We start from the raw sequence: 27845 nt of genomic DNA, 5'->3' as shown, positions 1-27845 counted from the left end.
CACCCTGCATGGGGAGCTGGGGTGACAGGGAGAGGAAGGCTAGCCAGGCCCTCCTCACACACCCACTCCACGTCTCCCTGATGGATTCTGACCTCAGTGCTGAATCCAGTGAGGCTCATAGTGAGAAAGGACAGGACGTGGCCCAGGATCACTGCAGATGTGGGCGTCCATGCACGTTCTACTATGCCGAGCTGACTTCTTTTCTGTATGGGGGAGAAAAGCAGCTTTAGAAAAGAAAAAGATTTGTGATGTAGAGATGAGGAAGTGAGCGGTTAGGACAGAAGACACAACAGGCAGGTTGTCTGGCTGTCGCCTGCAGTGGGGTCAAGGCCAGGACTGAGAAGAAAGTGCTAAGCAATAAACGGAACAAAGAGCAGAGAAGGTGAGAACACAACCACAATAACTGACAGCCGCTAAAGTTCACTAAAGGAGCCCTGGTGGTGCAAGGTTAGGCCCTTGCAGTTCAAACCCACTCACCCTGGCATTCTGCTTCCGTAAAGATTAAAAAACAAACAAACCAACCCGTTGCCATAGCAGCTCTACAGGACACAGTAGAATTGCCTCATAGGGCTTCCAAGGCTGTAATCCTTACAGAAGCAGACTGCTATGTCTTTCTCCCACAGAGCAGCTGGTGGGTTTGAACCGAGGACCTTTCAGTTTGCAGCCATGTGCTTTAACCACTGTGCCACCGGGGCTCCCCATAAAGATTACAGTCAAGAAAACCCTATGGGGCAGTTCTACTCCGTCACACGGGGTCACTGTGAGTCAGAAGCTACTCCACAGCACCCGACAGCAACAACAAAGTTTACAGGGCTCCATGAGTTTCTCAAGCCCAGCCCTGAGGCTTAACACATACCACCTCCTTTAAGTCCGACCACCATTATCACCTTACTTTAGAAAGGAGGAGCAGAGGTTAGGTAACCTGCTAAAGGGCTGGGGCCAGGACTCCAACCTAGGTAGCTGGCCCCAGAGCACAGCAAACCCACCTCTGAACCTTAAGCCTCTCACAGGAAATAGGAAGGGGACGAACACAATGGGAACAACACAAGGGCCTAGAGAGGTGAGACTGGAGGGAAGAGGGGGCCAAGATATAAAGGGCACGCTTCTACATAGATTTAGTTTTCTAAATCAAACCTGGAAACCCTGGTTGCATAGTGCTTAAGAGCTATAGCTGCTAACCAAAAGGGTGGCAGTTCGAATCTACCAGGCGCTCTTTGGAAACTCTATGGGGCAGTTCTACTCTGTCCTATAGGGTTGCTATGAATCGGAATTGACTCAACACCAATGGGTTTGGTTTTTTGGGGGTTCTTATTACATATATTCAGAATTCATATTGTTTATCTTGTATCAAAGCCATTTGTGCACATATTTCTTTCTTCCTTGTATTTGCTGCAGGGACTGTGAAATTTACCATCCCACATACAACACTTTATCATGGTGCCTTCAACAGAACTGATGATAAAAAAAATGTCACCTGGATGAATGGATGAATGGTTGAATGGGTAGAGAGATGTACAATGGAAGAGACATGAGAATAAGGCAAATAAGGCAGAAGGTAAACAAGAAGGTCAACAAATGGGCAAAGAGTGGATCCATGCACACACATAAGCCCAAAGCGAGTAAGTACAAAGAAATGAAAGGGCTCAGCTAAATCATTTCCGCCTCCCTGGAGTGTTTAGACCAGAAGGATTTCACAGCTACCAGCTATAAGTACTTATTTTCCTTAGCGTATCAGATAAGAACAAATAGACACAATGCTTACTTGGAATTAAACATCCTATACCCAATATTTTTATATTACACCCAACATACTGCTGAACCGGAGAGTGACGTTTTTGTGTGATAAAGTTCTTCTGGGCTTTAACTGACAAAACACAAAGGTAAACATCACACTCCCTGCTCTAGCCCACTGCACTGGGCTGTCCCACAGAGCGACTGGGTAAACCGACCTCACCACTGGGCACAAGGTGCTGCCTGGGACGAGGGGGGTACTCCATTACTGAAATCAAGGAATGGGCAAATAAAATCATATGGCTTCCACGTGACTTATGCTTTTTTACATTTAACGTTTTCCCTTCTGTCTGTAAAAGGAAAACCTGTCTGTGTGACCATTAAGGTTGTGAGAAGAACTACAGGAGGCAGCATTACAAGAAGATTTTTAATTGGCTGTTGTCATGGATTGAATTGTGTTCCCCAAAAGTATCCGTCAACTTGGCTAGGCCATGATTCCCAATATTGTGATTGTCCATCATTTTGTCATCTAATGTGCTTTTCTTATGTTTTCTAAATCCTATCCCTATGGAGTTGATGAGGTGAGATTTGTGGCAGTTACATTAATAAGGCAGGACTCAATCTACAAGATTAGATGTGTCTTAAGCCGATCACTTTTGAAATATAAAAGAGAGAAGCGAGCAGAGAGACATGGGGACAAGAGTCGGAAGAATAGTATGTCCTTTGGACCCAGGTTCTCTGTACCAAGAAGCTCCTAGACCAGGAGAAAACTGATGACAAGCACCATCCCCCAGAGCCAAAAGAAAGCTTTGCCCTGGAGCTGGCATCCTGAATTCAGACTTCTAGCCTCCTAAACTGTGAGAGAATAAATTTCTCTTTGTTAAATCCATCCACTTGTGGTATGTCTATTATAGCAGCTCTAGATGACTAAGACAGCTGTATTTTGGTAAAGTGACTTTTAACTCCGTTTTAATCTGATCTTTTTTAGTACCAGGAATTACATTCACGCTGTCTCTCTACATGACAACATAATCATCTTTTCCTGTGTCCGGAGGCAAAATACATGTCTGATGTCTCCAGAGAGAACCTTCCAACAAGGCTCCTGGATGAGAAGGCGTGTATTGTTCTCTGGCTTTTTTTCCACTCTGACACAGACACCACGGCCACTTCCGACTCCCAGGGACACGACAAACAACTGCTACTTCAAAGCATTTTGAATTGGTAAACTGTCTAACTGCATTCATGTATTCCTAACTTTACCTGTGTATCCTATGCAAGCAGTATTTTATGATACAACATATATACACGTGTGTGTGTACATATATATAAGTTCTTACTCTATATATAGTAGGAATACTGAATAGAAAATACCAAGAGAACACCGGGGGCCATGCAGTAAGTGGTGGGAGAGGAAATGGGAGGCGGGAGCAGGCCATTGTAGTCGTTACTCACCTGCACCATCCCTACCCTTAGGGCCTGTAACATGGAGCAGTAACTGGCACAAAGCAGGGAGACATGTTGCCCCCGTGGGGTATAAAATTTTTCTCACCCTTTGCTCACAATTTTGATGTTGCTTCAGTGTCCAGTGACGCCTTTGAATTACGGTGTTGGCAAAGAATACTGAACACACCGTGGACTGCCAGGAGAACGAACATATCTGTAATGCTCTTTATAGGCAAGGATGGCGGGACTTCATCTCACATACTTTGAACATGGTATCAGGATCGACTAGTCTCTAGAGAAGCACATCATGCATGGTAAAGGGCAAGGTCAGTGAAAGAGAGGAAGACCCTTGACGAGGTGGACTGACACGGTGGCTGCAACAACGGGCTCAGCACAGCAATGATTGTGAGAGTGGCACAGGACCGGGCAGTGTTTTGTCCTGTTGTACACAGGGTTGCTATGAGTCGGAACCAACTCAACAACACCTAACAACAACAAAATGACAACACAGCATCCACTAAATTAAAGGAGAATACTTTATGTAAAGCATTTATAAATACCTGGCTGGCCAGTGGGCTCCCAACTCATGACAATCCCCTACACGATGGGGTGAAACACTGCCTGGTCCTGTTCAATCCCCTTGTTCTGCTGCAGATTAAACTATTGTGACCCAGACGGTTTTCACTTGACTGACTTTCAGAAACAGATTGAGAGCCAGGTCTTTCTTCATAGTCTTAGTCTAAAACTCATTCAGCATCCGAGTAACACGCAAGCCATCACTGACAGACAGGTCGTGGCTGTGTACCGGCCAGCAGTCAAACCTGGGTCTCCCACATGGAAGCAGAGAATTCTAGATAATTATTAGGTAACCCAGAAAGGAAATTACACTCTATCTTCTGCAAAGAAAGACGTATTTATTTTGTCCCGGAAATCCCAAACATGTCCAATTTTTTGATTGTTACAAGGCAGTAGTATAAAAGAAGAGAAGTGACGACTCCCACTTTCTGGGAAAGACAATCCTTGTTACCAGCTCTGAATCACCTCTGCGTGAAACCACAGCGTTGGCCTGAGTAACAGGTTACCTTGCTGTTCCATTCTTCGAAAGAGTTGAGGTTTTCAGTTTTAACCTTGTACTAGAGACAAGAGTAATCAGAACGTATTTAGGTAAGACAACTGTTCAGAATATTTATTGAGTTTCTTCATGCCAATACATTTTACAATCCTCGTCAGAACCAAGGTGGAAAAATATGCCATTATTCTACTGCCTCCCTAGGATTCTGCTCGCTATGGGAACGACTACAAATTAGGAACGTGGGGCTTCAGCGTAGAAAGTTTACAACAAGCAAGCTGACTGTGGAACGGCCAAGGCTAGCTCAGACAGTCAACTTTTCACCAAGCTCCTTTTACCCCTAAATAAAAAAGCACACTTATGGCATATGCGCTACATGGCAGTATTCCAGAACAACCCAACCCAACAGGGGCCCAATTTACTGACTAGCTCCGACTTTTACCTTCAATTATATCAAAGGCAACTCAAATCTACTTTAGAACAGTTAGTAGTAACATTTAACCAGAAGTAAATTAATACAGGGGACTCTGCAAATCATGCCCCCATTCTTCCCATCTCCCAAGATAGAATATAAGTCCACTGAAAACTTTTTTCCCCCCTCAGGCAACCCTATACAATATATCATTAGGTCTATGATATTAATTTTTTTTCAAGATATTTTTGGATATTTCATGCTTTTTCCCCTTGTTTCTGTTCTCAACCTCATTTATAAAAACCTTTCAGCTGAACCCGGGTCTCCAAATCAGAACAGCAGCCAACCTTCGCCTGCTCAGTGTATGCCAGGCACTGCTCCAAGGGCTTTATGTGTAAAGGATCTATCTCATCAGTCATGGACCCGTTTTCCTGATGGGGAAACCAAGGTGATCAATGATAAACACTGGAACTGGAGAAGCGCCCCAGTGGTCTGGTTTTAGCACCCTCACCCTTAACCACCTGAGCTCTTAGTCCTCATCCAGGTCACTCATTTCCCAAATCAAGTCCTTGAGGCCTCGTGTGCTTAGGGTGCCCCCATCTACTCCCTCTACCCAAATCTACTGTTCCTCTCCTGCTCACCCACTTTTGCTTCTAAGTCCTCCACCCTGAATCCTCCCTAACCATCAAGGCTCAACTCAGGCTCACTGTTCACAAGAATCCTGCACTGACTCAGCCCTCCCTCCTTCTACATTTTTTGAAGGATCTCTCTTCCTGGCCAATGTCACACAGTGATGTCATACAGTACTTACTGGTCCCCTAATGCTGGCAGCTGAGTGTCTCTAGAGCGTAGCTGTCGAGCTACAAAGGGATCATACAGAGAAGACACGTACCAAGCACGCTACATGCTCAGAAGCAAAAACACAAAGGACAGAGAAGGGCAGGGTGCTCTCTTGCCTCTCCTTGGGAGACCCCAGCTGGGGCTGGTTACAGGACTTCCCTTAAATGGCCTATGTATCTTCTGAAGAACAAAACATTCTCAAAAACAGCCTTTCCCACAGACATTCAAAGCAGTGTTGTTCACGCTTCCTCCCCGCCTTCTCAGCACCTCTTCCTCTTCAGGCCTGGTCCCCAACTACACCTGTGACAGACGCAGTAGCTGCCGCTCCTGCACAAGCAGCGTGAGCGAGGGCAGGCCAGCCTGCACCCAGGCCTGGGGAAAGGTCAAGCTCTACATGTCAAACACACTTTGTTGGCCTCATTGTTCTTTAATAACAATTCTTAATAAAACTCCCATCTCACATTTTTTGTGAGAACATTGTTGATTTTAAGAGCAGAGGACTCAAGTAAGACAAACCAGTATTTCTCCATTGGCCACCTATGTGTCACTGGTTAAGTGGCAAGATGTCTCAGAAGGCTGTCACGAAAATTAAAGGAGATAAGGCACATGAAGTGCTTATACACTGTAAGGTCAACACCACCTTCATTATCATCACCATTACTGTTACTGTTATTTAAGGGTCCACATAAGTAGATAATCCCCAGTACATTTTATGGACTCAGCCTCAACAAACTGAAAGGGTCAAGAGAAGCCATAATTTTGCCCCATCCCTACAAGCACATGCAAAAGCCAAACTCTGACCGGTCTCGGGCAAAAAGGCAAACTACAGCGCTACTCTGTGTGCATGCCCTCAAGGCCAGAAACCAGCATCAGAGTGGCTGAGAGAAAAGGGGCCTCTACTGTGAGCCAAGAACGACAAGGGCTTGTGTAGACAAATACTCAATCACCTCTCTTAATCCCCATGGTACACTGGTGCACAGACGGAAGCGCGGAGAGGGAAGCGACCTGCAAAGATGGCACACGTGGTACAGAGGGGTGGGTGGCACAGCCTCCAGGCTCTAAAGCCATTGCTCTTTCTAGTACTTCGAGATTCACCGCAGCTACAGAACTAGGGAAGGGCATCAGGGAGAGAAGACGGGGCGGGGTGAGTGAGTTAGGAGGCTGGGCAGGGTCCAGAGGTGGAAGAGGCGAGAAGCAGCAGGCAGGTTGATGTACCCAGTACCCAAAAAAAAACCCAGTGCAATCAAGTCGATTCCGACTCATAATGACCCCATAAGACAGAGCAGAACTGCCCCATAAAGTTTCCAAGGAGCACCTGGTGGATTCAAACTGCTGACCCTTTGGTTAGCAGCCGTAGCACTTAACCACTACGCCACCAGGTTGATCTAGGAGGAAATAAAGCAAGGCAGGAGTGGGAGCAGAATGAAGACTCAGGTAAACAGGAGTGAATGCCCAGCTTAGCGATGAAGATGATGGGCAAGTCGGCCCACGTGCATTGGACCTGCATGATTTTTTAATTTTTTTTTATTGTACTTTAGTTGATGGTTTACAGGGCAAATTAATAGCTCATTAAACAATATACATTATTGTTCTGACTTGTCAACACTCTCCCCTTCTTGACCTTCGGTTCCCCATTTCCAGTAATCCAACTTTCCTGTTCCCTTCTGCCTTCCAGTCCTTGCCCCAGGGCTGGTGTGCCCCTTTGGTTGCATTTTGTTTTATGGGCCTGTCTAGTCTTTGGCAGAAGGGTGAACCTCAGGAGTGGCTTCAAGTGCTGAGTTAAAAGGGTGTCCGGGGCCATACTCTCGGGTTTTCTCCAGTCTCTGTCACCCCAGTAAGTCTGGTGTTTTTTTGTGAGTTAGAATTTTGTTCTACATTTTTCTCCAGCTCTGTCCAGGACTCTCTATTGTGATCCTTGTCAGAGCAGACAGTGGTGGTAGCTGGCACCATCTACCTGTGCTGTCCTCAGTCTGGTAGAGGCTGTGGTACTTGCAGGCCTGCATCATTTTTGCAATTAAAAAGGAACACATGCTAATTAAAAATGAAAAAAGAATCAACCCACTAAATGATCCCCAAGGCTCCTTTTAGCTCATAAATTTTCCCTGTGATACAGGCCTCAGCGGCTAGAAGTTCTGACATCACTTAGTAAGTTTGAGAAAAGATTTAAGCTTTAAAAAAAAAAAAGCCGCACTTTCCTAAGACTAAGACTTAGATTTCCAACCATTTTCAATGTACCAGTATATATCTAAAATTGTTTTTAAAACTGTAAGTAACAAGCATGTTTTCAGTTCTTTTCACACATTCTAGAAATCCATGATAGTGAAGACATTTATCTCTACTAGTTGTTAAAGACCAAATGAGGCTAATATGGTAGGATCCACGGTTTATGGCCGAGCTCTACATAAGCCTTCTCAACCAACGCGGTGATTAGTCTAAGAGGAGGCACGACTGAAGGCCACAAGTCAAGGAATACATATGAACTTAGAAACATATCACAGCTGTCTTTTAATACCTGAGATATTTCTATTCACAGAACAAGAATTTATCTAAACCAACTTTACAACAGATTTGTGAATTTGCTGAATAGTTTTTTCTTCTAACAGATGAGGCTAGTCTTAAACAACACTACTTTCCACCTAAAGGGGTTCAGCATAGTGATGGCCTCTTTCTAATTTATCTGTCATAGAGCAGTTCTGGAGCCCTGGAGGCACCTGGTTAAGAGCTTGGCTGCTAAGGAAAAGGACAGCAGTTCGAATCTACCAGCCACTCCCTTCTATCGGGCAGTTCGACTCTGTCCTATAGAGTCACTGTGAGTCGGAATCGACGGCAACAGGTTTGGGTTTTTGTTTGTTTTTTAAAAGCAGTTTTAAAAGCCCATCGTAGAAATCTCTCAGCATCTAACAGGTAAGCTGAAGAAAAGCTGAGAGGACCACTGGGGGGATTTAAAGAGCAGTGTCTGTTTTCACCTCTCTTCTGCACCTATTACAACCAGAGCACACTGGATTCATCCCTTGCAATGCAGGGACCACTTCCCAAGGCAAATCTGTAACCATCCTTCCCAAAGGCTCCTATGGGAATTGTCAACACCCTCTACAGTCCAGCAGCTTTTATAAAAGGATCCTAAATGCATCAAGAAGCCAAACAAGGGATGAAGAATTGATAAATTTCTCTGGAACCCTGTTTAACAATTTGAGAGCTTTTCAAATGGCTGCATGGTCATACATGAAGCATGAAAAAGCCTCTACTTTCAGGGTACGAACAAAGAATCGAAACACCCATGATCAGACAAGGAATTCTACTTCTCTGGGGTAAGAAACATATATCATAATAACAACTACACTTGATGGCCACAAAATAATGTTCTTTGGTACTTAGAATGCTCTGAGGATATCTGAAAAGAAATGACTTAATCACTTACATAAAATTAAGAAGCTTTAATAGGGGAACGTCAATAGACAGTCACCTCCAGTGAGCATGTGTTCAAATCCAAACATTGTTAGTCTCTTAGCTGTGACAAATGTACCCCGGCAATGTCAGGGGCTGACAGTACAGAAACCTGGGAGGGGGTGTATGTGGGAACTCTCTGTGCCATCTTTGTAACTTCTCTGTAAATCTAAAACTATCCTAAATAAAACATTTTTTTTTTAAATCCAACTATCAAACACTGACAAAGTGACAGTAACATTACCAGCATCGACAATTACTAACATACAAAATTTAATACATATAACAAGCATAAAGCACGTAACACGCGTAAGACTTTTCAAATTACAAAGCATTCATCAGAAATTACCAGGGGCTAAGGTATTTTTTAAGGCAAACTCAGAAACCCTGCTGGCATAATGATTAAGAGCTCCGGCTGCTAACCAAAAGCTCGGCAGTTTGAATCCATTAGGCATTTCTTGGAAACTCTCTGAGGCAGTTCTACTCTGTGCTATAGCGTCGCTATGAGTCAGAATCGACTCAACGGCAACAGGTTTGAGCAGATTTTTTTTTGTTTGTTTAAGGCAAACTCAGGGAGCAATGGTGGTTCAGTGGTAGAACTCTCGTCTTCCATATGGGAGGCCCGGGTTTGATTCCTGGCCAATGTCCCTCATGTGCAGCCGCCACCCCTCTTGTCAGTGGGGGCTTGGGTATTGCTAATATGCTGAACAGGTTTTTAGCGGCACTTCCAGACTAAGCAGGACTGGGGAGAAAGGCCTGGTGATCTGCTCTGGAAAATCAGCCAGGAAAAACCCTATGGATTACAACAATCTAACCTGCAACAGATTATGGGGATGGCACAGGACCACACAAGTGTCTCCTTCCATTGTGCGTGGGGTCGCCATGAATCAGGGCAAGGTGACCTCAGCTAACAATGACAACAAAGTACACGTTCCACATCCTAATAAGGTCCTAAACTGTCATTAGGGAATATTGCAGCAAAGAGCAACCAACAGTATTTTTATCCACAATGCTAAATTCTGTCCCTTCACCACCCAAGCTATTGCTGTCCATCTGAAGGGAGAGGGGACCTCAGCAGGGAGGACCATGTGCCAGGATGATATAGATCTTTTATCACCATCTCGCCTCCACCCTCGCCCTCCGTGGCTAGGACAGTACCTCGCACATGGCTGGTATATTAAGCTGTAAGAAAATGTTCCTTCAAAGTGCAAACCTCAACTTTAGTTTCCAAAGAATCTACGGCAGTCCTCGGCCAGTTAGTTAATCCCTGAAACGACCGTCCGCATTCCTGAGCACATTCTACACGCACTGGGGGCTGACTCTGCCAGCTTGAGTCCCTGGGAAATGCCATTCATCTTTCCGGATTTGGGATAATCTGCATGTTCAAATGAAACACATACACCCACGAAGGCAAGCAACGGAAGGCTCTTCTCTCATAACCATCACCAAGTGAGGAGGGGAACGGGAAATCACCAAGCTTGGGGTAGATTACAAGCAGATCCTTCCACCTCCAAACATCACTGCGAGCATTTTTATTGTCATTATTTTCCACTTTAAATCACCACATCATTTTACAGAAAACACAGCTTAAGGCTTGCTGACTGTTTTGGTGACTGATTCAGCAGCAGCTAAAGCAGGGGTTCACTCTGCTTCAGCAGCTTAAACAGAAAGCAAAGTAGAACTCCAGAAAGCTTCACAACCGTCTTTTAGGACTCTGCCCCTCTGTAACTCTAGGGGCTTACACGTTCCAAGAAGGCAGGTGTCCCCACTGATCTTGCTCTACAATTATATCCCAGGTGCCCAAAACAGGGCCTGGCACCTGATGCATGTCAGTTAAATAAAGGAAGTCATCCTTTACTGACTGATTCTGAGGCAAATGGACTTGTTAGTACACCTGAAATAAAGGTGTAGCTATTACCTTCACCAAGCTGGTGAAGGAATAACTGGGAATAACAACTGTCTCTTATGCCCACTGGAACCCTGGTGGCATCGTGGTTAAGAGCTGGACCACTAATCAAAAGGTCAGCAGTTCGAATTCACCAACTGCTCCTTGGAAGCCCTACAGGGCAATTCTACTCTGTCCTATAGGGTCACTATGAGTTGGAATTGACTTGACAGCAATGAGTTTGGTTTGGTTTTTTATGCCCCCAGAAAGCAACTGCTCATAAGGAATGTCAGAGATAACAGATTCCTCAGTTGCCGCTGAGTGGATTCCAACTCCCAGTAACCCTATAAGACAGAGTAGAACTGCCCCATAGGGTTTCCAAGGAGCACCTGGTGGATCCCACCTACCGACCTTTTGGTTAGCAGTCGAACTCTTAACCACTATGCCATCAGGGTTTCTGATAATGTTACTACAAATAATTTAAAGCCGGTTCTAGGAGGCATATGCTTTGTAACTGCCAGTCCTCAAAATAAGCATGACCAACCTGTGCAACAATTTCTATCTCCTCTCCATCTACCATTTGACACTGTATGAATTAACCTAAACTGGCCATGAAAACAAAATTATTATAAAGAAGTAAGAAGAAAAAGTACTAATACCAAACCCATACACAGAGAAAGGAAGCTAGAGAAAGCCTCTTCTCTGGTAAAATCTACAGGACGATTAATGGAATTGAAGAGTGGGATGATGGGCATACAACGTTTTACGTAGCCAGCGTTCCTCAACTAAGATTTTGCGTAGAATTTAAATTAACTTCAATCGTTAAGAAAAGAACGTTCGGTATATGACACCTTTCTTCCCACGTCCTCCAAGGGCCATTAGCCAAACTATCACCTATGGTGGAGAAAGTGGAACTAGTTTTAGACGATTCTGACGGCAGAGAGAAGACGCAACAGTGGCTCCTGGGCAGTCCCCCTCCAGTCTGTGGGAGGCCATGAGCAGGATCTGCTTGGTGAACCGGCCACCTCAACACCCACTGCAGAAGGAAATCCATCACCAGCTCCCAGGCCTATCCACCCTGCCAGCCAACAGCCAGACCTGAAGGGTTAACCTGCCTACCCAAACTATTCAAAATCGGTAATGGGGGAGGAGGGTGGATGAGGGACAATCTAGCTCCAGGCTCCAACTCTGGTAGAAACCCAAAAGCCTCTCCACACACTCCGTCTAGCATTACCACCTGCAATCTTCATATGCTGGATGTTTTTTGCCTTGCTAATTATCTTTTATAAACCTCGTAACCACAGCTGGTTTATAAAATTAAAAATAAGCCATATTCCAGTTGTAGAAACACATATACAAATTATCACACTACATCGAGGTGAAAGTTAACACTAACCACAGGCAACATTTACCACAGGGTTATCGTTTGCCAAACAGGCTCTGCACTTTTCACACATTGTTCTCATAAACCTTACAACCATCCTATAAGTACCATTATTGTTCCCACTTTTCAGATGAGAAAGCTGAGGCACAAAGAGCCTTGCCAGCCCAAAGTCACACAGTGACAAGTGGAAGGCCATGATTCATGCCTGGGCACCAGCTCATTACTGCCATGCTATACTGTCTCCCAGGATTAAGTACGCAAGTATTAAGAGAAGGGTGTACCCGAACTGGGGCCCTGGTAGAGCAGTGGTTAAGTGATACGGCTGCTAACCAAAGGGTCAGCAGCTACTCCTTGGCAATCCTATGAGGCAGCTCTACTTTGTCCTATAGGGTTGCTATGAATCAGAATCGACTTGATGGCAAAGGGTTTTGGTTTGGTTTCTGGTACATGAACAAGGACAAGACCAAGGAAGGAGTAACTAGTTCTAGCCAGGGGAATCCAGGAAGGCTTCCAAGGAGAGGTACCAGTTTAGTCAAGTCCGGAACACAGGAAGGAGATTAAGAGTGGTTGCAGTGGGGGGTGGGCAGTCCAGCCATCAGAACAGCGCATGCAAAGGCATGAAGGTGTGAAAACACATGGTCACGTTGGAAATGAGCAGTGTGATCATACTTATAATGAAGTTTAGAAGTGCCAAACGGTGGAAGATGAGGCAAATTTTTAGGGTCTTTTAATAACACTTAGGATTCTGGGTTTTTTTCCTGCAGGAAACGGGGGAGTAAAGGTTTAGAAGCAGAGACATAAACAATCAGATCTATATATTAGAAATACCGACCGCAGTAACAAAGAGGTAGAGGGGAGGGAGAAAAGTCTGGAAGAAGACACAAAGACCATGGGTACATGAGAAAGGGCAATGAGAAAAGGTCAGTCATCTGAGGCTGAGTGACCATCTGCCCTGGCTTATGACTCCTCTCTCTACAAAAATATCAACAGCACCCCCTTTCTCTCTCCAAGGTGTCCCATGTAGGTAATAATATGGTTACCTTATTCCACACCCATTTGGACATGGTGCAGGGCATGAGGAAGCAGCAGGATTTGAGGATAAACACTAGAATTTTAACCCAGATACCAAAATAGAAGTAAGAATGGGTGTGTGTTCGAGTACACACATGTATCCTTTAAATAAATTTACATATATGAAAACCATATCATGGAAATACATATGGTTACAGACATCTAAATATTCATGACACTAGAACCCAGCTTAATCTGGCTGATGTACAGCTAAGGCTCTAACACTGAAAATTTTACTATAAAAACCTCCTAAATGCTCTACAATAAATATTTATTATTTGATTAATCTTGCAATCAGAAATTTATTAAGCACATGTGCCTTATTTCTTAGCACTTCGCCTAGTACATCCAAAATATGCTTAGTTAAAATAATCACGTATAAAAAGGAGAAAGGGAAAACCAACTAAATGGGAGATGGGGTGGTTTATGAAGAGTAGAAATGGATTAAATAATGAAGGGGTAACAACACATAACATCCAAATAATTCATTCAGTGGTAAGGTACGTGGACGTGTGTATCACGTTCCCTAAAAGAGGGCAAAGGGAGTCTGACCACACAGAAGCTCACGTAGGCTGGGATATTCCTCATGCTGTTTTTCTCATGTCAGTCCCCCCTTCACAGAACTAAGAAAATCAATCCTATGATACAGAACATACGAATCCCACAAAACAAGTTTTCTGCTACTCATTGTGTTTTAAACTACGGACTAGCAAAGCGGACCAGTTCAAAAGCTGCGTTATAAACAAACTAAAATTACCATTACGTATGTGCCTTCCTCTACCTGTGTCACATTCAATGGGTGGGGAAACAAGCTCGCTCTTTCATGTGTCCACCACAAAGGCGAGTTATACAACAGGTGTAGTCTTCGAAAGAGTCTCTATTCCCGCTGGCTACATTCTGCTCTAGGAAACCAAGTTAGCTATAATGGTGTAGTTTATCACTTTATAAGGGGTAAACGGCAACGCTGTCATATTCTGTAAAACAAAAAACCAAACCAGTTCTCATCAAGTTGATTCTGACTAATGGTGACCCCATATGTTACAGAGTAGAACTGCTCCATAAGGTTTTCTTGGAATTTTTAAGGAAGCAGTTCGACAGGCACTGGAGTGGCTGCATGGGTTCAAATCCCCAACCTTTAGGTTAGCAGCTGATGGCAAACCCCTTGCACTACCAGGTCTATATAACAATTAAATGGTCATCAACTTAAAGTGTTCTCTTTAATTAAATTAATATAAAAGATTAAAAGCCCTGAGTTTTTGTCTCTTACGTTTTCTTCACGAGTGATTCCACTAAACGCATTATAATAATCAATTTAATAAAATTACTCTCAATTATATGTTTCAATATTCACAAAAGTTTGAGTGGCTGAGTTTAAAAGGATATATTCTTCAAGAATATTACTAAAGCTCTTTTTTTAAACAACCATTATTCCAGTTTATACACAAAGCCACTGCATTTACAAAGGTATTATCTCCTTCAGTCCAGGCACAAATGCACAGAAAATAGGAACTCCAGTTAATGATACATTGTAAGCTGGCGTGTCTCCAGCATGCCTTCTGTCTTAGTCTCTTAATGCTGCTGTAACAGAAATATCGCAAATGGGTGGGCTTTTTTTTTTTTTTTTCCTGTAGAATAAGACTTTTATTCAAAGATTTGCAAATTGGGAAGCACAAAAATGAAAGTTCAAAATGGCATCCTGAAGGAGAGGCATGAACGCGTCTTTTATCACAACGTTGTACAGGGTGGGAAAAGAGTTACAGGGGTACACTTGATTGGCTGACATTCAACATGATCTCTAAGACTCATTTATCAAGAATTTCTATTTGCTGGGTAACTCAACCTTAGCCACAGTTTCCTGCATTCCAGAGCTAGTTCCTTCCATTTCCCGCAGCATTTTGGGTGCGCCACCTCAAAATGTTGCAAAACAAGTTATCTGGGTCAAAAGTGTAGTCATGGGTCACATACTCTAAAAAGCTGGGGCCTAGGACAAAATGGAGTCCAATTCAGACTGTGTTAGCCGTTTTAGTTATGTTAAGCACCTCAGTTTTAGAATACTCTTTCACATTACAGATGGTACTATAATCAATAGCCTAGTGCATATGTCTAATTATAATTATAATTTTGCTCTTTATCTGTGGGATGGATTCCTAAAAGTGGAATTGCTGGATCAAAACGTAAGTGACAGCGTTTTCTGGCTAAATGTTGGCAAATTCCCCTTCATAGGAGTTCTACTATTTTATATTTCCCCATCAGCAACGTACGAGAGTACCTTTTCCCTACAAACTTGCCAACAAAATATGTTGTCAAATGTTTGATTTTTGCCAATATGATAAGACTATAAAATAGTATTTCAGTGTAACTTTAATTTTGTATTTCCCTTATTAATTTTTTCTATTTGTTTAAAAACAATTTGCCTTTTCCCTTTTTTCCTAAATTTACTTTTTTTTTTCTTTTCTTTTTTTAATTGTACTTTAGATGAAGGTTTACAGAACTAGCTTCTCATTACAGAAATTTGTACACATATTGTTTGTGACATTCGCTGCCAACCCCACAACATGTCAACACTCTGTCCTTCTCTGCCTTGGACTCCCTATTACCAGCTTTCCTGTTGCCTCCTGCCTTCTCGTCCCTGCCCCTGGGCTGGTGTATTCATTTAGTCTTGTTTTGTTTTATGGGCCTGTCTAATCTTTGGCTGAAGGGTAAACCTCAGGACTGACTTCCTTACTGAGCTCAAAGGGTGTCTGGGGGCCATACTCTCTGGGTTTCTCCAGTCAGACCAGTAAGTCTGGTCTGTGTGTGTGTGTGTGTGTGTGTGTGTGACTTAGAATTTTGTTCTACATATTTCTCCAGCTCTGTCTGGGACCCTCTACTGCAATCCCTGTCAGAGTACTTGGTGGTGGTAGCCGGGCACCATCCAGTTGTGCTGGACTCAGTCTGGTGGAGATTATAGCACTTGCGATCCATCAGTCATTTAGAGTAATCTTTCCCTTTTGTCTCTGGTTTCATTATTCTCCCTTGCTCCAGATGGGGTGAGACCAGTGGAGTATCTTAGGTGGCCATTCATAAGCTTTTGAAACCCCAGACACTACTCACCAAAGTAGAATGTAGAACATTTTCCTCATAAAACTATGTTATGCCAATTGAGCTAGATATTCCCCAAGACCATGGTTCCCACATCCCTCAGCCCAGTAATTTGGTCACTCAGGGAGTCTGGATGTGTCCATGGGACTTACCTTGGACAAGTCGTGCTGGCTTCGCCAGTATTGTATACTGCCTTACCCTTCACCAAAGTTACCACTTATCTATTGTCTGTTTAGTGTTTTTCCTTCCACGAGTGGGTGGCTCTGAAGAACAAAAATGTATTTTCTCACAGTTCAGGGGGCAAGAAGTCTGAATTCAGGGCACTAGCTCTTAGGGGAAGGCTGTCTGTTCAGTGGTAAAATCCTTGTCTCAGCTTCTCTAGTATTCTTCTCGGGGTTCCTTAAAGATGTCCACATTGCATCTATCACTACCCCATTCATGGTTGCTTCCTTCTGTGACTAATCCGCTCTTCTGTATTTCATAAATATTAGGTTTAAGACATACTCTACACTAATAAGGCCTTATCAACACAACCAAGAAAACTCTGTTCCCAAATGGGGTTACATCCACAGGTACAAGGGTTAGGATTCCAACACATTTTGGGGGATACAATTCAATCCATATCACCTACATTACTTTATGAAAGTCTGCTCTAGTAAATCATAACAGGTGGGTGCCCAGGTTCTATCGTTTCCCCATCTCTAATATCAGCTGTCTTTTTCTCCTTCCCCATCTGCATGGTTATAATGAGGACAGGCATGTTCTTACAAGACACCATCTCCTCGGGGAAGGTGGGTGATCAGCTGATTAACTCAGAGTGGTCATCTGACCACACAGGATATAAAGACGACACTCCCTGAGGAATACAGAATTGAGACTGAAGATCTCGACCTCCATGGGAAACATACCCCTAAACTGTTGGTTGGCAGACACTGTCTACCATATGGGCTGGGAAAGGGGGGCAGCCAGTCTGCAAGTGCTGAGGGAGGAAGAGTTGAGAGACACGGGGGCTTTCTAGGGTCCCTACATCCCTGTTCAAGCCCTGGATCCAGGCAGTCCCAGAGGCCTGCCGATATTCTCTCATAAGACACCTTATTCTTGTGACAAATTCCTCTCTTACTTCAGCTAGCTCAAGAGGGTTTCTGCTACCTGCCACCACGGCAGCTCCTCCTGACACGGCTGGAGAAAAGACGCAAACAGGCATGCCAAGAGAAGCGCACGAGGCCGAAAGAGCCAAACCAAGAGAACTTTCCATTATTAGGAGGAGAGAAGCTGAATGGACAAATGAAGCCAATTTTCTGCTGCTTTAATCTCATTAGCCATCACTTCAATGCCATCTTCTCTTCAAGGCAGACTTTTAAAAGAACTGTGAATAAGAGCTTAGCATTTTCAAAATGCAGGTACTTGCTTCCCGCTTGACAGCAGTGAACAGTCAGTACCAGCGTTTCAAAGGATGATTCAGCTCTCCCATCTACAACATCACACATCATAGAGAACCACCGCTCCTTCGCTGAGTCATTAACACGATATTACCTTGATGTTGAATGAACATATCAGTGTCCGTTAACTATTACGTAGAGTACAGCTACAATTGATGAATTTATATTCACTTCCATTAGCCAAAGTAGGTTGTGTTAAACTTTTCTATTTTCTAGTCCTTAGCAATTGAGTATAATCTGTATGATAGCAAACAATCTATAGTCCATTTTTATTGATCCATCCAGAAAATATGAACAGCAGCTACCACTTACTATTCATTCACTCATGCTGGGCCAGGTGGTCAGACACTGTGTCAAGTAGCTGACATGTACTGGTCCCTTTAATTCTCTCCAACGCATTAGGGAGTTTGTGGGCCAGACATGGTCTACTGGTGCTCAGGACCACTGCTATCTATTCATGCTCTCCTCTGTACCACAGGGGCTAGGAACCTGAAAGCTGTATTTCCCAGACTCCCTTGCCAGCTGGATTCTGGTTTGTTTCTGCCAAACAAAGTCCCGGGTACAACGCTCAAACGCAGAATGAGGAGAAGCCTTGGGCCACCTCCCATCCAGCTTATGGCAGTGGTGGCAGCAGCCTCCCGCAATAGCAGCAGCAACTGCTGCAGGAGAAAGTGACCAGGGGCTCCAGCTGCATGCCTAACAAGCCGAGCAGCGTCAACGTGTCTGTTGGCTCCAGGATTCCTGCTCAGTGACAGCACCTGCTCATGGCCTTTGCACAACTCCCATTTCCTTGTCTTGCTCCTCCAGACCTAGGGATGGCGGCAGCTTTCTTCAGATTTTTCTCTTTGGCTAACACTGCCTTCCCCTTTTGTTCCTCCAGCCCCTCAAACACTTTTGTAATCACTCCCTGTATTAGATACTATCTGGTTGAAATACCTAGAGAGGCTTCTATTTCCCTAACAGAGAGGTGCCTGAGGGGGGCCGGGAGAACTCTGAGGCTAGAATAAAGCAGAGGTCATCTGAAAAATGAGGTCAGCACTCATGACTCCTTAGTTAGGTCAAAACAAAAAGATACCAGAGGGTTGTGTCACTCCCCAAATAGTCACCTGTGGTCCGATTGCTAAAGAACCCCTGGAGCCTGGGTACAGCTGACATCACCCCTTCTTGGAAGATTGAGCTAGAACTAGCTGGGCAAGATAGAGGACGAAAAGTATCTACCTAGCCTGGCATCAACTGTCCACTGGCTAAGCCTAGAAAAATCCACAAGTTCCTTTTTGGGCTGTTATGGATTGAATTGTGTCTCCCCCAAAATATGTGTTGTAAATCTTACCCCCAAGAGGAAGACCCTCAAGGAGAGGGAATGACACAGAGGATGCAATGATGGGCTCAAACATAGCAACAACTGTGAGAATAGCATAGGACCAGGGAGTGTTTCGTTCTGTTGTGTAAAGGAACACCGTGAGACTCCACATCCACCTAACAACAAAAAAATACCTGTGGTTATAATCCTGTTTGGAAAGAGGCTTTCTTTGTTATGGTAACAAGACAGTATAAGTGTAGGGTGTGTCTTAAATCAATCTCTTTTGAGATATATAGCAGAGATTACACAAGCAAGCCAGGAGGCAGAGCTGGGGGAAGAGAGATGCCAAGTCACGTGAAGATGGCCCCAGAACAGAAGCTCAGAAGAAAACAAGGACCTTCCTCCAGAGCCGACAGAGAGAGAAGGCCTTCCCCTAGAGCCAGCATCATTAACTCCCTAAGTAACTGATGGTCAACAATTATGCCTTATACTTTTTTTTTGAAACCACAAAATCAAAAAGGAACTTGGACAACAAGCTGTTTCAACCTTGACAGAGATGAGAGAATTACGTGCCTGATTAGTGCACAAAGAAAAGAAATTCACCATTTAAAAAAACTCGGACTTCTAGCCTCCTAAACTGTGAGAGAATAAATTTCTGTTTGTGAGAGCCACCCATACAGCAGCACTAGCTAATTAAGACCCAGGTCACGTTAAAAATGTCATAAAGGTACAGACAAGGTGCTGCGGCAGGGAACAATACAGGACACTCAGACAGCGGTGGCCCTCAGTGGGCGTGCAGGCTACCTGCAAGGAATTCGGTTGTGTAGGCAAGGGTCGCTATGAGTCCGAATCGACTCGACGGTACTGGGTTTTTTTTTACTGGGAGGCAACAGGGAGGAGCTGATGACCGCCTCTCAATCCACAGCTGGTGGCTGCAAACCTTGCAGGGCAGCCACCACCACATCAAATAAGCCTGCCCATGTATCATACCACACAGCGACAGGTTTTACTGAACCACCCCAAACTTCCCTTGGCTACTCCAGGAGATGCTGAAATTTCAAGGTATTTGGCGTGCTTATGGAAGGAAGGAGTCCTCGGGGCAGAGTCCTAAGAGCCTGGCTGCTAACCAAAAGGTCAGCAGTTCAAATCCTCCAGCCACTCCTTGGAAATCCTATGAGGCAGTTCTACTGTGTCCTATAGGGTTGCTATAAGTCAGAATCAGCTCAATGGCAATGGGTTTTTTTGTTTGTTTGTTTTGTTTTTGGCTTTTTATGAAAGGAAATAAGGGGCAAAAGAAACAAAATTCAGTGTGTTACAGAAAAAACAAAATGTATGGTTGCTACCATAACAAAAAGTTGGAGGGCGCTCCCACTCCTGACTGGGACACTGTGGTCGCACACATGAAGTAGGAGTTTGTGGACAAAGTCTAACAGCAGGGTAGACCTTCCAGATCCCCTGGGATGGTCCAAAGGCCACACGTGACCTCCTCCACATTCACTTCTCCCCAAAGGTAGTCTTCAGTAAAGGATATAAGCAGTGAGATGCTAAAATACAATGAGTGTATTTTTTTAATTATTTCCCAGATGGAAGTCATTAACTCCCCTGTATGTAACTGATAGGAGCCCTGGTGGCACAGTGGTTAACAGCTCATTTGCTAACCAAAATGTCGGCAGTTCGAACCCACCCAGCCTCTCCTTGGAAACCCTACGGGCCAGTTCTCTGTCCTATGGGGTCTTTATGAGTTGGAATCAACTCAACAGCAACAGCTTTTTTTTTTTTTTAAGTAACTGATGGTCACCAATGACGCCTTATACTTTTTTTTTTTTGTAACCACAAAACCAAAAAAGGAACTTTGGCAACAAGCTATTCCAACCCTCTCACTTACAGATGAGGAAATTATGAGGCTGATTAGCGTGCAAAGAAAAGAAATTCACATTTTAAAAAACCCACCTGAATCAATGTAGCTCTTGAAGCTTACGCACTGGGAGGTGTGGGGTTTTAGTTACAGGAACGAAGCTGAGGTCAAGAAGGGGAAAAAAGAAAGCTAATTTTCAAATGGTTTTAATTAGCTGATTACTGTCTATTGGACAGGCAGCCTGACACAGACACCTCTTTTAGTCTACAGAACAAGCTATTTAAGGTAAGTGATAAATCACAAATAATGGGGTCTAAGACCTGAAGGAGACAAGATATCAAGGTGCCATATAGTGGCAGGAGACCTGGTGGAGTCGTAGTTAAAGAGCTCGGCTGCTAACCAAAAGGTCAGCAGTTCAAATCCACCAGCCGCTCCTTGGAAACCCTATGGGGCAGTTCTACTCTGTCCTATAGGGTTGCTGTGAGTTGGAATCGACTGGACAGCAATGAGTATATAGGGACAACTGAGAAAAATAAGCAACGCAGAGGAAACAAGGAAGTTCAAGCAAAACCAATTTGAAGTTAAATTTAAAAACATAACATTCTGATTAAACATAACATCGAGGAATTGATATATACCTGGAATTTGCTTTAAAATAATCCAGTGGAGAGTATGAGGAAGGGAGGGCTCTGGCGGAGGGGGGGAGGGGAGTAAAGCTGGAACAAGACTGGCCAAGAGCTAATGTCTACTGCAGCCAAGGGTTAGCGCACAGCAGTTCCAGTCCTCTAACTCTGCCATGTTTGAAATTTGTTATAAAAAATTAAAAATCAATAGGCAAATTGTCATTGACTGTGAACCCATATACCACACACGCACAGTACAAATTACTTAGCACAGGAGTGGCCAATAGTCAGTCATCACCTCTCACTGAATGTCACTTATTATTATTGTTTACAAAATAAAGTTAAGCCAAAACCAGGTCATAAGGCATTCAGTCAGTGTGACATTACTTAATCTCTAAATGAATCCACCTGGCAAAGATTTTAGAAAGCATTTTTTCAATTATATATCATGTATTTCTTTAGATAAACATACAACTAAAAAAAAAAAAGGTTTCTTTAAAGGTTTTTCAATTATTTTAAAACGCTTTAAAAATATTATGTGTTTCTAAGCCAGAGTTCCACAGATGCCCATGTAAACCTACTTCCACTGAGTCAATTCCAACCCATAATGACCCTACAGGACAGAGTATAACTGCTCCATAGGGTTTCCAAGACTGTAAATCTTTATGGAAGCAGACTTCCTTTTTTCTTCCACAGAGCAGCTGGTGGGTTTGAACCGTCGACCATTCCAGTTAGCAGCTGAGTGCTTAACCACTGTGCTACCAGGGCTCCTTAGATGCCTCATTAACCAAACCAAACCCATTGCCATCGACTAAGCTCTGACACATGGCAACCCTACAGGACAGAGTAGAACTGCCCCAAAGGATTTCCAAAGAGCTGCTCGTGGATTCGAACTGCTGACCTTCTGGTTAGCAGCTAAGCTCTTAACCATTGCACTACCAGGCTCCAAAAGTTGCTAAAAATCAAAACCAAACTCACTGCCATAGAGTCGATTGCAACTTATAGTGACCCTATAGGACAGAGTAGAACTGCCCCATAGGGTTTCCAAGGCCGTAATCTTTATGCAAGTAGGCTGCCACACCTTCCTCCCATGAAGTGGCTGGTGGATTTGAGCCACCAACCTTAAGGTTAGCAGCTGAGAGCCTTAACTACTACACCAGCAGGGCTCCTTAGATGCCTTGCATTAGTTGGTAAATAAACGTGAATTTGAAATGACTCTGCCTGAAAGGAGGACTCAATGCTTAGAGGGCACTGAGCTTCTCCTAAGGATGATGGTTTCAATCTGGGTACGGATAATGGTGATGGTTGAACAACGTGATCAACATAATTAATGTCACTGATCTGTACACGTGAAGACTGCGGAAATGTCAAATGTTTTGTTACATATATATTTACTGCAATAAAATAAAATAAAAAAAAGAATCTGCTTACTGAGCTGTATTTTTGTTATGCCCAGGCCTCACGTGATTTGTCCAAGTCCTGCCCCACCTCGGGGGTGGGGGAGTCCAGCAGTCATGTCTGTAATTGTGTGACCACCCCTGGCCACAGCTGACCAGACCAGCAGTGGACACCTGGCCTGACAGAGACGAGAGAACTTCCTGGGGAATTTGGCACAGGGATCCAGACACACCACTCCAGGGATTGAGAACACCAGGGCACAAGAGGTGCCCCACAAGCCTTCACAGAATGCCACCAGATTTGACCAATATGTCAATTTTATTTTTGCTAAAACAAAAAATACTGAGTATCTGTCACACCATCATCACACAGGGCAGAGGTCTTAAGCTACTGAGTGGAATTTAGGAACCTAAAACCTCCTCCACAAAGGCAGTTAGAGAACTAAATCTTTGGCGTTAGGATATCTAGATAAACACTTCATTTGGTGTCTGGTAGCATGTTTATGATCCAAATTGAAGCTCACGCTTTAAAAAAAAAAATTCAGTTAATAAATGATTATGGAACTACTCAAGCAACTACATAAAAGGAAAAAAAAAAAACAAAACACAAGTCCGTAAGTCCATAACCACTGACCATTCTCCAAGAAGCCCATCAGAACACAACCTCAGGAGAGAAAAGATTTATATCTACTTTTCCCAGTGCGGTATTGCCAAAACCGGGTTTGGCACACAGCACGCAATCAAACACTAGTTTAATGAGCGAATAAAGTTTCAGCTCTTTCAAAAAACATGTATTCACATGCTAAAAAAACTAACATTTAAGTAGTAAACTCTTATGTGCCAAAGAGATGCTGCGATATTCGTTGCCATGATAGAACTCTGCCACCAACCATCTGTCAGTCTGTGGTGCTGTGGTGGCTTGTGTGTTGCTGTGATACTGGAAGCCACGCCACCAGTATTTCAAATACCAGCAGGGTCACCCACGGCGGACAGGTTTCAACAGAGCCTCCAGACTAAGACAGACTAGGAAGAAAGGCCTGGCCAAAAATCAGCCAATGAAAACCCGATGGATCACAACAGAATACTGGCCAGTCTACTGCCGAAACACAAGCCCCCTAGGTTGGAAGACACTCAAAAAACCCAATGGCTGCAACAATGGACTCTAGCATACCGACGATCATGAAGGTGTCACAGGACTGGGTAGTGTTTTATTCCATTGTCATGGGGTCACCATGAATTGGAGGTGACTCTTTTTTTCTATGGCAACTAACAGCAATAACAGTACTTAAGGGGAGGGAGGAGAGATCTAAACGCGAAGCAGGACAGATCACAGACACCACAGGAGCGTTCCCACTGACCTGTAACTACCTGCCCAGGAGGCTCCCGACACAGTGCAGACACAGTAATGAGTGGAGCGTACGGGCACAGCGGGAGGCATTCCAGAGAAGATGACAGCATGAGCAAAGGCACGTGCGATGGACAGCAAGAAGACAGGTCTGTCTGGGGCGGACAGGACTGTAAGACCGAGGGACGAGGGGAAAAGGAACACTCAGTGTTGTAGGAAAACAAACTACTGTATTTTTCGGGGAGGAAAACGATAGGATAATAACTGGTTTAAGAAAAAAGTGCTTTGGCAGCACCTGGGAGAAAGAAGAGGCCCACAGACAGGCAGGAAGGCACCTACGTGAGGATGGTAGGGGGATCAGGCAGCCAGCAGAGAAAATGGACAGGAAGGGGCTGCTGAGAAAACAGACGCAGGAGGACCTAGAGACCAAGACGCAGCAAGAGGAAGGACGGCCAGCAGGTCAGATGAATCCTGGCACCAAGATAATCCTTAAGCTTTACTAACTGTGAAAATGGCAGAGAGAGAAGCCAGTTTCAGGAAGAAGGGTTTAAGAAAAACAGGATGGCAAAAAAAAAAAGCCCTATTTGTTGTGAGCTGCCATCGAGTCAGCTCTCACTAACGGGGCCTTAGGTATAACAGCACAAAATATTGCCCTATCCCGTGCCATCTCCATGATCACTGGTATGTTTGAGTCCATTGTTGCGGCTACTGTGGCGACCCATCTCATGGAGGGTTTCCCTCGTTTTCGCTGACTCTCTACTTTACCAAACACAATGTCCTTTTCTAGCGATTGGTCTTTCCTGATGACATGTCCAAAGTAAGGGAGCCAAGGTCTCACTATTCTCACTTCTAAGGAGCATGCCTGGGAATACCTTCAAGCTCCTTGAAATCAGCAGCAACGACCTTTGGTTGCTGTTTTCTTCCCCATCCTACATAAGTACTAAATTCCCAAGAGAAGACATTCAAATTCCTGTGTGTAAAAATAGGAGACTGACTGCAAGGTAGAGGCTCCGACCCGAGATCAAATCACTTTTAGAGACGTGATCACTGAATCCATGAGACTGGACCAGCCATCTACAAGAGGGGGTACACAGAAGAGAAGAGGGCAGGCTAAAGGAAAAATACGGATGACGCCTGCATTATAACTGGGAAGAAAGGAATATTTTACTTTTTCTAGGACTTTTCGTAACTGAGCACCGGCAGATGAATAGGATATTTAGTTTTATTAATTCCAAGGGGCCAGAAGGTTCTCATTTGGGACTAAGTAAAAAAAAAAAAAAAGCAACTCAAGTGTTTGAGCTGGGACTTGAGAACGTTAAAATCAACAGTCTAAATCCGTGGTTCTCAAACGGAGGGCCAAAGAGTTCAAGCACTCCCAAGAGGCTCGGAGAGGCTGTTAGGAAGATACCAGTAAGAAACTGCTAAACCAGCACTCTCAGTTTCCTTCAAACAGTCCCTGCTCCTCATCGTTGAGATTTATCTACCTCAAATAAGTCACAGCTTTCAGAACTGCCTACCCTTTCAGCTACCAGCAGCTCTGCAGACCGGTGGGCAGCTCAAACGCTACAGGGCCGTTCAAAAGCTAACAGCTCTCAAAGACGTCACAGCTGAAGAGTTCTTGCAGCCTTCTACAATGCCTAATTTTTGAAGGGTGGTAAGGAGGGAATGGAAAATTAGGTCCTCAAACTACCCTGGGAGGGAGGAAGTCAGCCTGAGAAAGCTTCTGGGAGCAGCTGTAGGAAAAAAATAGATTTGAATGATGGGTAGGCCTGACAAAAGAAAGGATTCGAGACCGGAAGGGTTTTTGCTTCAGACAGAAGAAAATAAAGGTTAGATATTGCTGCAAACTGTGTTAAACCAAGGCGCATGCTCTTCGTGGAGAGGTTTACGGACTCAAAGGAAGTCTTAATAGTCTCTATTTGAGAAACATAAGCTTAAAAAAAAAAACAGTCCTTTTGTCATAAAGAACATTAGTTTCTACCTAAGACACATGTTGAGAAACAATGAGAACCTACTCTTGAAGTATTTGTCCAGATAGAAATTAGTTCTTCCATTTCTTACTAGAAACTGAGAATAAAATATGTGAATGAGGATAGAGACAAAGTTGTATTAATAGTTTTCAATGCTGAAATTATAAACAATCTAAAGCACGAAACTATTTAATGCAATAGTTTATTTCCCCCAAATTTTTTCTTGAATATCTGAAGTATAAAAAAGGCTAAAGTTACTTTTTTTAAAAACAATTTTTTTCTTGACCTGCTCAAGATCTCTGATTTAAAATAAGAAAAAAAACCAAGATTACTAAATATCAATACCCATATCATAGGCAATATAGCCTTCTATAATTTAACATATGAATTAATTCGATACTTCAAACTCTAAACCATGAACTGATTATTCTGCAGGTGAGTAGTCTGCTTCTACGTCACACAGATCTACATACTCTAAAGGTAATATATATCCTATATCCTCTTATTCCTAAACAAAAAACCAAACCCACTGCCTTCAAGTCGATTCCGACTCATGGCGACCCTACAGGGCAGAGTAGAACTGCCCCCCAGTTTCTAAGGAGCGCCTGGTGGATTTTGACCTTTTGGTTAGCAGCAGTAGCACTTAACCACTACGCCGCCCCCAGGGTTTCCCTTATTCCTAAAGAAACGTTCAATGTGATCGTTTATATATATAAACACACATACATCCACCCTACAGCTAAGTTTCAGGGTTTCTTTGTTGTAGAACACAGTGTGCCTTTATCACTGTTGTCTATCTACCTCTCAGAAGGAAGACAGAAGCCAGATGCAAACACCACCCTTTAAAAACATTTTAACATCTGATAGTGTCACTAAGTCTGTCTCCAGCTGGAGGTCATGATGCAACAGACATCTTCATCCTGCCCTTAAAGATTAAAGAGTTTTTTTGTATAAACCATGTCCAAAATACTAATTTTATAAAAATTCTATACGCTTGAAATTTAGCAACCACCCACCCTGACACAACTCCCTGGACATTCTCTTTACCATTCCCTTTTATTTTTGTAATATACCTTTTCTTTATTTACTACTGCTTTATATCTTGAAATTAAGCAAGTACAAATACACTTACATAATGTCACATGCCAGGCACCGTTCTACATGTTTTAACTCATTGAACAGTAAACTCATTCTAATCTTCCTAACAATGCATTTTCAGGCGAAGGTAGCTGAGGCCCCAAAAGGTAAAGTAACTGGGCCAAGGCCCAGTGAGTGGTAGAGCCAAGAGTTGAATCCAGCAGTTCCGGCTCCAAAATTCTGAATCAAAAATGAGAATAAAAATTAAGAAAGTAAAAGTTAAAAATGCAGAAACATCATACAAGGACGGACGAAATCAGAGACTACTTGAGAAACAAAAATTCTCGTTTTTCTCTGAATGGTTCCCCTCCTGCGCCAATTTTATTTACAATGCCTAGATGCACGTGTTCCTGTCCACAGACTCCTTGTGCAGCCTTGACTCTTGAGTAAAGGAGAGGCGGGGACCAGAGCCACCTAAA

At 43.6% G+C, this 27845-nt stretch overlaps 1 protein-coding gene across 2 annotated transcripts in view; it reads right to left on the bottom strand.

Annotated features, from left to right (window-relative positions):
• The window catches only part of NCK2 (NCK adaptor protein 2), a 176197-nt gene that overhangs the window by 121907 nt on the left and 26445 nt on the right, over positions 1–27845 (bottom strand). The window contains exon 1 of one of the 2 annotated variants that reach the window (XM_023552618.2): positions 93–27845. This exon is cut by the window's right edge and continues 13197 nt beyond it. The exons of the other annotated variant lie outside the window; for it this stretch is intronic. The gene's annotated coding sequence lies outside the window, so the exon portion shown is untranslated. The remainder of the gene's footprint in view (positions 1–92) is intronic. 2 annotated transcript variants of the gene reach the window in all.

Source organism: Loxodonta africana, chromosome 15 (assembly GCF_030014295.1).
Source record: "Loxodonta africana isolate mLoxAfr1 chromosome 15, mLoxAfr1.hap2, whole genome shotgun sequence".
NCBI lineage: Eukaryota > Metazoa > Chordata > Mammalia > Proboscidea > Elephantidae > Loxodonta > Loxodonta africana.
The sequence above is the reverse complement of the archived record's forward strand: the minus strand, read 5'-3'. Positions and strand labels throughout refer to the sequence as shown.